General features: G+C 48.0%; 1 protein-coding gene across 2 annotated transcripts in view; it reads left to right on the top strand.

Annotated features, from left to right (window-relative positions):
• The window catches only part of GAB3 (GRB2 associated binding protein 3), a 60,466-nt gene that overhangs the window by 28,841 nt on the left and 21,094 nt on the right, over window positions 1–10,531 (top strand). The gene's annotated exons all lie outside the window — the stretch shown is intronic.

Here is a 10,531-nt window from a genome sequence, read left to right as displayed (position 1 = left end):
TTTCACCATCCCACAGGCACACACTCCTCTGATGGCTTTATTGTTTAAAAAAGACACAGATCCAGATAGGCTGCACGATATCACTGCCTTCAACCACGTTTACCAGTTTACACTGCTGAGAATCTGGATTCTGGGGTTTCAGAGATTAGTGTGCTGACAAGCTGAAAAATGATAGAAAGGGAGCTATTACCCTTCTCCCACATTGCTCATATTGAAGACATTGCTGAGCACATTAATTACACGTTGTTCCCAATACATCAAGCTGAACTTTCATTTCTGAAATCTGTCTTTACTCCCAAACTGTTCCACTATTTGTGGAGTTTGGCAGTGAATTTTACTCACAAGGATCATCTGCATTACAAATCCCTGTCAAACTGGCTGAACATAACCCCAAAGGGAAGGCACCTGCTCAGGAGAGCTGGCCTCTTGCAAGCTGCATCTTCATCAGCAGCTTCTGGGTGTCAAACCCGTGGGGTTCTGCAGAAATGGGCAGTTTTATTTTTCATTCTTTTTCTCCTTTCTGTTTGGGGAGTCTCTGTTGCTCTCCCCTGGCATCAGCAGCCCTGGCAGGATTTCCCCTGTGGGAGCTGGGCTTCCATGGCACAGGGAGGACCAAGGCCAAGGGGTGAGGAGCTGTTGGATGGTACCTGCTGGAGCTCTGGGGGATGAAAATTTCAGGCTTTCTGTGCTAAAGGACACTGACCCCCAGGAAAACACTGCATTTGACTTGAGGCCGTGGAACAGGCTCCCAAAATTGAGTGACAGCACCGGGGTTGTGGGTGTACAGTTTAAATAGAAGTGTGTAATGTCACAGGGTGAAAAACGTATATTTAAGGGTTTAGTATATAGTATATATATAGGGCAATATGGAGGATTTGGGGTGTTGTCTGAGTCCTTCTTCACCTTCTTCTTCATGGTTTTGGGTGGTTTTTTTCTAATTGGGTGAAAAAGTTCCACACTGTGGGCCTTGGGTGCTCATTATTGGGTCAGAAATATAAATAAAACGGGTGTCACCTGGTTATTGGGCAATTAGCACTTAAATAACCTTGGAAAGAGTTGCATCCATCCTTTTTATCTCCATTTTCTGTCTTGCTAGTTAGAGCTCAGGACTCGTGAGGCAGTAAATAGATAAGGATTAATAAACACTGAGTCTGAACATGAAGCTGTGACTCCCATGTATTAATCTTGGCTTTAACACGAAGAAAAGAAGATAAGAAAACCAACAGGTACCCACCCTGAGAGGTGGTAAGCCTGTAAATAAGCTGGGGATACCAGAATTCAGAGTGTTAAAAGTGTGCAGCGTGCCAGGAGTAATTGTTTTCCTTCTGCAGCCCGTTATATTCAGATGTGGAGGAAATGATTTAATATTTCTGAACATGTTGTGATTTCATCATTTGGTTCAGCAAGGGAAGTTTGAGAAGCCATGGAAATGAAGATAAACTTCACATATGCTCTTAGGACCTTATTTGCCATGCTGGGTTTTTTCAACAGCAGTGTTCATACAGTCTGTGCCAGCCCTGGCCACATTCACATCTCCACATCCAGGCAAAAGCTGCAGCAGTAACAGGGGGCTGGAAAAGCTTTACATACATTTGGTTTGCAGTGGGAAGGACTGGTCTCAGCAGGGGAGAAGAGAAAGGGCTGATGATGAAGATGCTTCTTCTTGAGGGGACAAGGAGATGCAGACACTGGTCCCCTGCCTGGTGACTAGTAAGAGGACCAAAAAACAACATAAAGCTGTGTCAGGGTGGGTTTAGGTTGGATATCAGGAAAAACTTCTTCACCCCGAGGGTGGCTGGGCACTGTGACAGGCTCCCTGGTGACAGCACCAAGGCTGGCAGAGTGCAGGAGATGTTTGGGTGATGCTCTGAGGCACAGGGTGTGACTCCTGGGGATGGTGCTGTGCAGGGCCAGGAGCTGGACCCGATGGTCCTGGTGGGTGCAGGGTGTTTGTGATCCTGTGAGGCTCTTTGTGCCCTGCTGCTCATCCCCAGCTCCCCTGGAGCACTCTGCTCAGGCAGAGCACTGAGGAGAAAAGCCATTTTTTCTCCAGGATTTCCCAGCAGCACTGCCTTCCCAGAGCACAGTTACCTCCCAGAGCATGGGAAGTTTACACAAGCAGTGTTTGGATACTGGAGCTGACTTTACCCAGCTGACTTTGTGAAACACACCTCAAACATAAAGGAAAGAGGAGATTCCAGGGTGCTGCTCCCTCAAACCTTTCATCCTGGAACCCTCTTTCCTTGGATGACACACCGGCCCCAACAGCAACACAGAAAGTACTGACAGCTCAGAGGGAATTTTTAAACAGAAAAAAGAAAACCTGGCACAAGGAGCATTGTTTATATGTTTCCTAACATCTATGTGTTTTAAAGTAAAAAATGACAGCCAGTGGGTGCTGTGTATTATGAGCCGTGTGAGTGATGACCACTTTTACACAAACCAAGGAGAACAAAACAATAAGTCTAAAAATATTTAAAAACTAGCTCTGCCTCCTGTCAAGTTTAAAGTTTAATTTTAGACAGCTTTTAAAGAAGTAAACCCAGGTGTGGAGATGTAACACCGCCTAGGGAATAATTAAAGGTTAAGCATCATGATGTAGTTCATGAGAAGACAGGTGAAAACTGCAGAACTGCAATCAAAATAGAATTATAAATTCCATAGCGTAGCTGGTTTTCTAATAACGTGCTTTGAAATGAGCAGATGGGTGTAAAACCATTTGAGGACCTTCAGCTGAGGTTGTTGAAGTTCAGCTCAACCAGCTTTAAAGGAAGCACTGGCCACCTAAATACACCCCCTTTAAAAAACCTCAGTCCTTGTGTATATGCCGTGGAGAGACTTCATCCAGCACATTCCACTGTCTGTTTTGGTTTGTGCCCTGCCCACACACTTGGTGTGTTCTTAAACGCAATTACAATATTTACTAAATAGGTCTGACAAATAACTCTTCGTTTATAATCTGGTTTGTTGTCTGTAAATATTGGCCCGGGGAATCTGGCCAGCGATGACTGCCTTTGGCTGAGCATCTGAGTCACACAGCGCTGCTTCCAGTGGGAGGCTGCAGAGACCTGAGCTCCACTTCTGGGGCAAACACAGACCTTTCCAAACCTCACTTTATCTCACCCTCATTGGTCTGTTTTCTGGGTGAATTCCTGTCCCAGGGCAGCAGACGCTCTGTGCTGCTGCAGGAGCTCTGGCAGCCCACTGTGATCCCCAGCTGGCCACTGCCCGTGTTAAGCTGGTGTTTGTGCTGCACAGTGATGGTGTGGCCAGGGTGAGAGCTATCTGCCTTCCCCTCAACAGGACCTTTTACCATGCCTGACATCCCCCACCAGCAGATATTTGCCCTTTGGCTGCAGAAAAATCAGTTGAGGGCAAGCCACAAAACCCAGGGTGCACCCATGGAGGGAGAGTTCATCTTCGTGGTGTGGTTGGGAGAACTGCTCCTCCTAAGTCCAGAGGCAGATTTCCTTTATTCAGATAATTTCTTCGTGTCGTGTTTCCATTTTTGGGAATATCTGGGTTTCTCAAAGCTTCCTGTCAAGAGGGAGGACCTGGCCCCCTTGGAGCAGACGGGAGCTTTGCCATTTGCATCAGTGGAGTGAAATGTCACCGCAAAGGCCGGGTGCTTCCCACGGGGCTGATTTCCAGCCAACACAGATCCCACAGGAGATCTCTGAGCCTGCGTACCTTGGAGCAGGCAATTAAATCAGTGCCCCCCTCCACATGCCTAAAAACAGCTCATCTGGACACAGAGCTCATAGGAACACGTGTAGCTGCTCTTGTGAGATTGGACCTGTTCCTGTTTTCCTTTCTCTCTTTGCCCATATGTGCAGAAAGGTTGATTCTTGTTTTCAGCAGAAGTGACCTGCTCTCCACAGCAAGCCCTCCCACACATGTGCTCCTCCTCCCTGTTTTTTCTGCCTGCCTCCCTCACACTTCCTTTCTCCAGGCAGTTTTAGGAGTGAAATGAAGGGCAGAGGTCAAAGCCTTTGCGGCGTGAAGTCAATAAGGACGTCAAAAAGAACAGCCCAGATTTTCTGGAGGGGATGTGGAGGCTCCTCATCCCTTGTGCACCCAGCTCAGCTGAGCAGGACACTGACCGTGGGGGCATTTCCTCAGCCTCACTGTTAGGATCAGGAAAAAACTGCTACAGCCTAAACTTCTGGCAGCTTTTATTCTGCTGCTGCTGGCTACTCTGCTTTTCTTCGGCAGGTCTGACAGCGTGTTGGCAAACAGGGTTTTGTTTTTTTAAAAAAAAAAAAAAAAAAAAAGAAAAAGTAGTGTTGTGGTCCCCTAGTAAAAGAGTCACTTTGCCCAATTTCCTGTTTATGCTGGAGCTGCAGCATCATGTGAGCACAGACAGTTGTAGATAGGCTGGCGACTGTTGCTGACCTCACACCACATGTTCAGTTAACAAGGTGAAACAGCAGAATTCGCTCTGTTTGTGTAAAGAATACTGAGAAAACGGCCAGTTCCAAGTAAAACAGAGGGAGAGGGACTCCAGATAGCCTGGGGCAGGGCGCAATCTCCAGGCAGTTTTTTCTGGTCTTTAACTGCTTTGCACATCTGTATTCACATTGTGCTTGCAAGTGACAAGAAAGGGGATTAGCCCCTGCTCCTTTCCTTAGCAAAGCAGGTTTGGAGCCCTTCCATAAAAGCTATTAGTTCAGCAAATTCGCTGAAAATTTGTCCAAACTTCAGTCCCTTTGGTATATACATTTTCCTGTACTTGTTTCCAAAAATGACTGAAGACTCCTGTGACTTAGCTAGACTCAGTTATTCAGCAGATGTTTATATCCGGCGTTTGTATGTCAGAACTCTTGTTTCTCAAACAGCCTGGGAGCAACCTACTTTTCATTAAGATCTCAAAGATCCATGCAGAGTCTTCCAAAAATCCTTTAAGACTCTGCAAGACTTTTGGGCTAAAGCCATTCTAAGAAATCAAAATTTACCTCTGTTGAAGATCATGCCTTATTTCTGAATTTACTATTAAAGGATTTATTGTGAACGAGTCAGGGGGATCTTAAGAGTTTCCAGACCATTTTACACATGTACTTTTCATGTAAAAATAGGAATTCCTGTCTGGCAACTTAAAGCTTCAGCAGCATTTTTTCCACTTAGAGAAAACAAAGTTAATGGTTAAATCCAGGAAGACATGTGTCAGTGTATTAAGTTTCTCCTTTCTCTCTGTTTTTAACTTGTGTCTGTAAAATGCCCAATCCTGCATCCTGAGGAATCCAAATATTGTTTTTTAACTGACCAGGCCAGACCTGAGTCTGCCAATCTCTCCCACCTTATGCAGCTAAAAAAGGGTTTCAGATGCAGAAGTGTCACTGCAGATTGGCTGAAGCCAAGCACACAGATGGGAGTGCATCCCCGTGGGTGTGTGGAGAAGCAGGATTATCAGGAACACAGTGTAACTTCCCAGGCAGGTGTGTCCTGGGACAGGTGAACAGATCCCAGCAGATGGAGGCTGTAACCATCATGTACCAGTTATCGAGTGCTTCAGCATTCAAAGGTGAAAAGAAAAAAGCCCTCCAGAAAGTTAAACTGCATTCAGGATGATAACAATGTCATTTTAAATGCTACATGTAAACGTGCTGTGAGGAAATATGGAACTAAAACTCTTGGCTAGCGAGGGAGGCTGTAAACATCCTCATGTAAAGAGTCCTGCCTGTAAGCCTTCACTGTCAGGGAGCTTCAGTGCCTGCAGAGCTCTAGCAGCAGGCAGAAGGTGTGGTTTGAGGGGCAGCTTAAAGGAATTGCTGTTCCACCTTTTGCGTTTGGGAAGGAAAATTGTCCTGGAGGAGCAGAGGGCTCTGGGTGGGAGCAGGTCCTTGAAGGGCAGTAACCACTGCAGGGAGCTCTGCTCTGGGCTGTGACCTATTGCACAGCCCCACTGGAAGTGAAAAAGGAAGGCCAAACGAAACAGAGGGCGTGAGGATGCTCCTGAGGGTGCTCATGGTGTGAGCCAAGCCCAGCCCTGGTGCCCCAGTGCTTTGGTAGCCCCTGGCTGCAGTCACAGGCTGCAGCAGGCAGGGGACAGGTGGCACAGAGCCCAGCTGCCTGCCCAGGACAGGTCAGCCGGCCAAAATCAGCTTCCCTCCAGCCTTTGGATCACCCACCCATCACCTGATGAGAGCTGGTGGCCCACTAGACGTGTGGCAGCCCAGATGGGAGGTATCACAGGTATCACAGCACAGCTGCCTGTCTTTTCCCTGGCCTGACTGTACATCCCTTCTGCAGATGGCTTTGGGCACAGCTTTGCAGTGATGCTGAGTCACAGAAATTCCAGTTGTTTCTGGAAGGGGGTGAGATCTTTACCATCTTGTTAGTCCCTGTGAACCAGAGCCAAGTGCAGCTGGGGAGGAGTTATTTAATTTCTTTACTAATACCATGTATTTATTTAATTCAGCGTCTTCTCCTGGCTCCCCACAGGTGCTGTCAGATTTGTTGGATGGTCCCTTGGTGCTCCTGACAAACCCCCCGTGGCCACAAGCCTCTCCTGGGAGGTGAAGCCCCTGGGGCTCCTGCCCTGGGGTGGCACTCAGCACTAATTTCATATTGATTGATCCTTGTACTTTCTGTAAATGAGCTCAGAGCTGCCTGCATTTGCAGGGCAGCTGTTCACAAGGAAAGCTCGGAGCTGTCAGCACCCCTGCTGACACAACAGGAGGAGGAACAGAGGTGTGATGCCCTGGGCTGGAGTGGGGAGGGCAGCTGGTGGCCTGTTGCAGGATGTCACTGTTACACAAAGACATTTTAAATGGATTGCCATCCTGCCACCACCTCTGCGGTGTTTTGCTGTTGTTGTGTCACAGGCAAGGTTTTATCAACCCAGTATCCTCAGGACAGTGAGATCTGTCAAATATTGGGGCTGCAGTGATGTCCTAGCTGCCCTACAGCCCCCAGGACAGGACCCTGTGGAGCCACCTGACGCATTGCAGCCTCCAGGCAAGGAGCTGAGGTGGTTTTCTGTTGTGGCAGCGTTTGTTGGAGCTGGCATCACTCAGTGAGCTCACCCAGGAGTATCTTATCCCACAATAAGATCCTTGTGAGATGAGATACTCCATCAGCATCTTCCCCTGCAAACTGCAGGGACCCACAAGTGGGCAGCATGACCACAGCAGCCACATTCCTCTCTCTGGGAGAGCCCCTTGGCACCCAGGAGCCGTGGGCAGAGCGAGGGGGGCACAGCACTGCTGCCCTCTGGGCAATTCCTACCTGCACCAGAGTGGGCAATGGATTTGGGAGGATTCCCAAAGCCACACTGAAAGCTCACATGGTCTTGTACAAACTCTGAGATAAGGTGTGCTGGCTTAGAAAGGCCATGGGATGGGACAGACATGGCTGAGAGAGAAATGGAACTAGAAACAGGTTTCAGATGATGATTAGATATTTTGGAGAAATAGAAGTGTGAAAGATGCATTGTAGCAGGACCCACGTGGGGTATTTTAATAAATGATTGGCTTAGAAGCATCAGCAGCATTGTCTGGCAAAAGCTGATAGGCAAAAAAAACGCTTATAATGGATTGGAATTAGGAAACAGTTTGGGTTCTGATTGTGATGGCGTGAACTGTAACATCTGTACTGTCTCACCCTTCTCATGAGACTGAAAATGGAACAGAATCTTTTAAGAGCCCTCTCAGTGTCCCTGTCTCTAAGTCAGAAGAAGGGTTTTCTGACCCATGGGGAGCACAGGGATGATGCTGTGGCACCTTCCCAGTGTCCTCAGGGGAAGCCCCTCACCAAAATGACTGTGACGAGCACAGTTCCTTGCTGCTCGTGCTGAGGGACAGGGCACATGGCTGAAATGATATTTCTTCATCCAAATCTCTGGCTCCTTTTGCCCTCCCCAAAATGAAGTGGTTTTATTATTGATTTTACCTTCAGAACTTGCTTTCTTATTTTCTGCAAGTAAGTTAAGAACTTAAAATCCCCACGTTTTTGGGTTTGCATCGACCCTCCACGCCGGAACAAACCCATTAGAGCAACAAAGAAACTTCATGTTTGTTAAACAGGAGTAGCTCATTCAGAGGCAGATGTTTCTGTAAAGCCCCATAAGTATTGTGGATTAGGGTGTAGAGCAGGCAATGGGAATGTGTGTAGGTTAGCAGGCAACGTATGACTGGGGGATTTTTTTTTTCTACCTCTTTAAAAAGTGTGTCATCTTTTCTTCACAAACCACAGATTCCTGCATGCAAAGAAACAGAAACCAAGGACACCTCTCTGCCTCTACAGGATGTCCTCCGAGGTGCTTTATTACAAAGCCCTCGTTGCACTTAAAGTGCAGGAAATTTTCTGGCTGGCGTTTTCAGTCACTTAAGGCTGCTGTCTCACCTTGGCAGGAAGAAGGTGTTTCCCCTCCACAGCCATCACATCTCCTCCCAGGGCTCACAGTGACTTTCTCCACACGAGCTTCATTTAGAGCCATTGTGAAAGCAGCAGAAGGTGCCCCATGGAAATCCAAGGCTGGGCTGCTCTCAGCTCCTTGGGTGGCTGCCCTTTGCAGAGGATGAGCGCAGACAATTTGTGCCAGGCTCTGTGGAAAGTTGCCCTCTATGGAAACACTGCTTAGCTCAGAGGTTTTTCCCCAGCAGAGATGAGCCCTGGGGCTGAGGAAGCAGAGGTGCAGTGGGCATGAAGAGGCAGGGAGAGGCAGAGACAGTTCCTTTCCAGCACAATGGAGAATGCCCCTCAACTGCCAGGCACCCAGGCAAAGGGAGAGAAATTCCTGCCAAAAAGATCTTCCTCTGTTCTGTAGGTTAAATAGAATTACATGTCTGTGGGGGCAGAGGAAGGGCCTAAGGCAGGAGTATCCCTCTCTGAAACTGAGCATTTATTGATTGATTTTTTTTTCCCAGTCATAAAACCACGAGTTTCAGCCTCTTGCTGCTGAAGACGCTTGTGAGAGCTGAGTGGAAAATAAGGGAGACCAAATCCAAGGGAAGCATTAAAGCAGAGAGTGATGGGCAGTGAGCTCATCTGCTCCAGAGTGCTCCAGAGGCACAAAGTGGAAGGGATGAGCAGGCAGCCATCAGGGGAGATGAATTATGCAGAGCTGGTGGGTGCTGCAGACCACAGCCACAGCTGAAGCAGCAAACCATAACTCCAGGGACAGGCTGGGTGCTTGAAGAGGTCTTTTTTATCTGATTTCTGCCAGTGGGTAAATGAGGTGTTAGAGCCCAGGCTGCAGGCTGCCAGGGTGTGAGCTCCTCTGGGAGGGTCTCCCAGTCTGAGGAGTGGGTGCTGCTGCTGCTGGCCTTTGCTCTGGAGAGAGAGGCACAGAGAGCTCCCAAAAATGTCCTCTTGGGACACGAGGGTGTTTGCTGGGAGCTGCTCCTGACTCCTGCAGAGATTGCTGCTGCAGGGACTGTGCTCTGCAGCCCTGACACCTCCTGCTCTGTGCAGGAGCCTCTGTGAACATACATGGCCTTAGTGGGCTCACAATCAGCTGCTCTCAAACCTGACTACATATGAATTTTAACTTCCCCTTTTGGGGCTTTTTATAGGAAATGCTATGAAGTTCCGCTTAACTTTTTTTTCCACAGGAATATGTTTAAAAAGTGTTCTTTAAAAAATGACAAGCTGTGAAAACTTGTCCCAAGTGCTGGCACTCCCCTGGGACTGTGATCCTGCAGCTGGGTTTGTTCTCCTGCCCCAAGGGGCTGACTGAAGCTGTGGGCACACAGTGAGTAGTGGCAGGAGGAGCACTGGGCACTCCAAACCCTCCAGCAGCTGTGAGAGGAGCCCGGTGGGATTTGCTGCTTTCCCCTCTCCCCAAAAGGGATTTTGTGGGATGAGAGCAATCCCAAATAGTCAGGTGTTTTGCAGAGCTCTCAAAGTGTTCTTTGAGTGCTGAAGCCTGGGGAGCAGCACAGGTCCTGTGCAGGGCTGCAAGGCCACCAGGCAGCACCCAGCACGCTGCCAGCCTTCCCCTTGGCTTCATCTGTAAAATGAAGATTATCCTCATGGGGGAGTCGTAAGCATTAATATAGCTGGTCAAGAATTTCACATTAGCTGGTTTGTTGGTTGTTCTGTGCTTTGTTGTTAAAACCAGAAAAAAAAATAAAAATCAAAACCCACAGGGCAAATTACATTTCAGGCCAATTTACCTCACTGAGCTTTGTATGTCCTCTGATAAATTATTTAGATCTCAAAAGCTGGATCTGTTGTAGAAACAAATGGGAACATGAGGCAGAAGGTAAGTGATGAAGGTCCTTGGCAAAACCCTTTCAGCTTTCACTCTGCCTTGTTCACCAGCCAGCTGGTCTCCAGCTCAGACTGGGTTTGCTCGTGGCTGTTTTGTCTGACAGAGATCAAACTCTCACATGTGGGAGCAGCCCTCTAAACCTCACACCCCTCACTCAGCAGAAGCAGAGACGTCAGATTGTGGAAGGAGCAATCTCTTTCTTAGAAACCCGACTGAAATGGAAACAGAGCTCTTCCTCTTTCTTTCAAACGCCACTCTGGAATTCCCGAAGTCAAAAAATTCCGGAGCAAGACCAAAACACTGATAGTTTGTGTT

Source organism: Sylvia atricapilla, chromosome 21, assembly GCF_009819655.1.
Source record: "Sylvia atricapilla isolate bSylAtr1 chromosome 21, bSylAtr1.pri, whole genome shotgun sequence".
Classification (NCBI taxonomy): domain Eukaryota; kingdom Metazoa; phylum Chordata; class Aves; order Passeriformes; family Sylviidae; genus Sylvia; species Sylvia atricapilla.
This window is presented reverse-complemented; position numbering and strand designations above follow the sequence as displayed.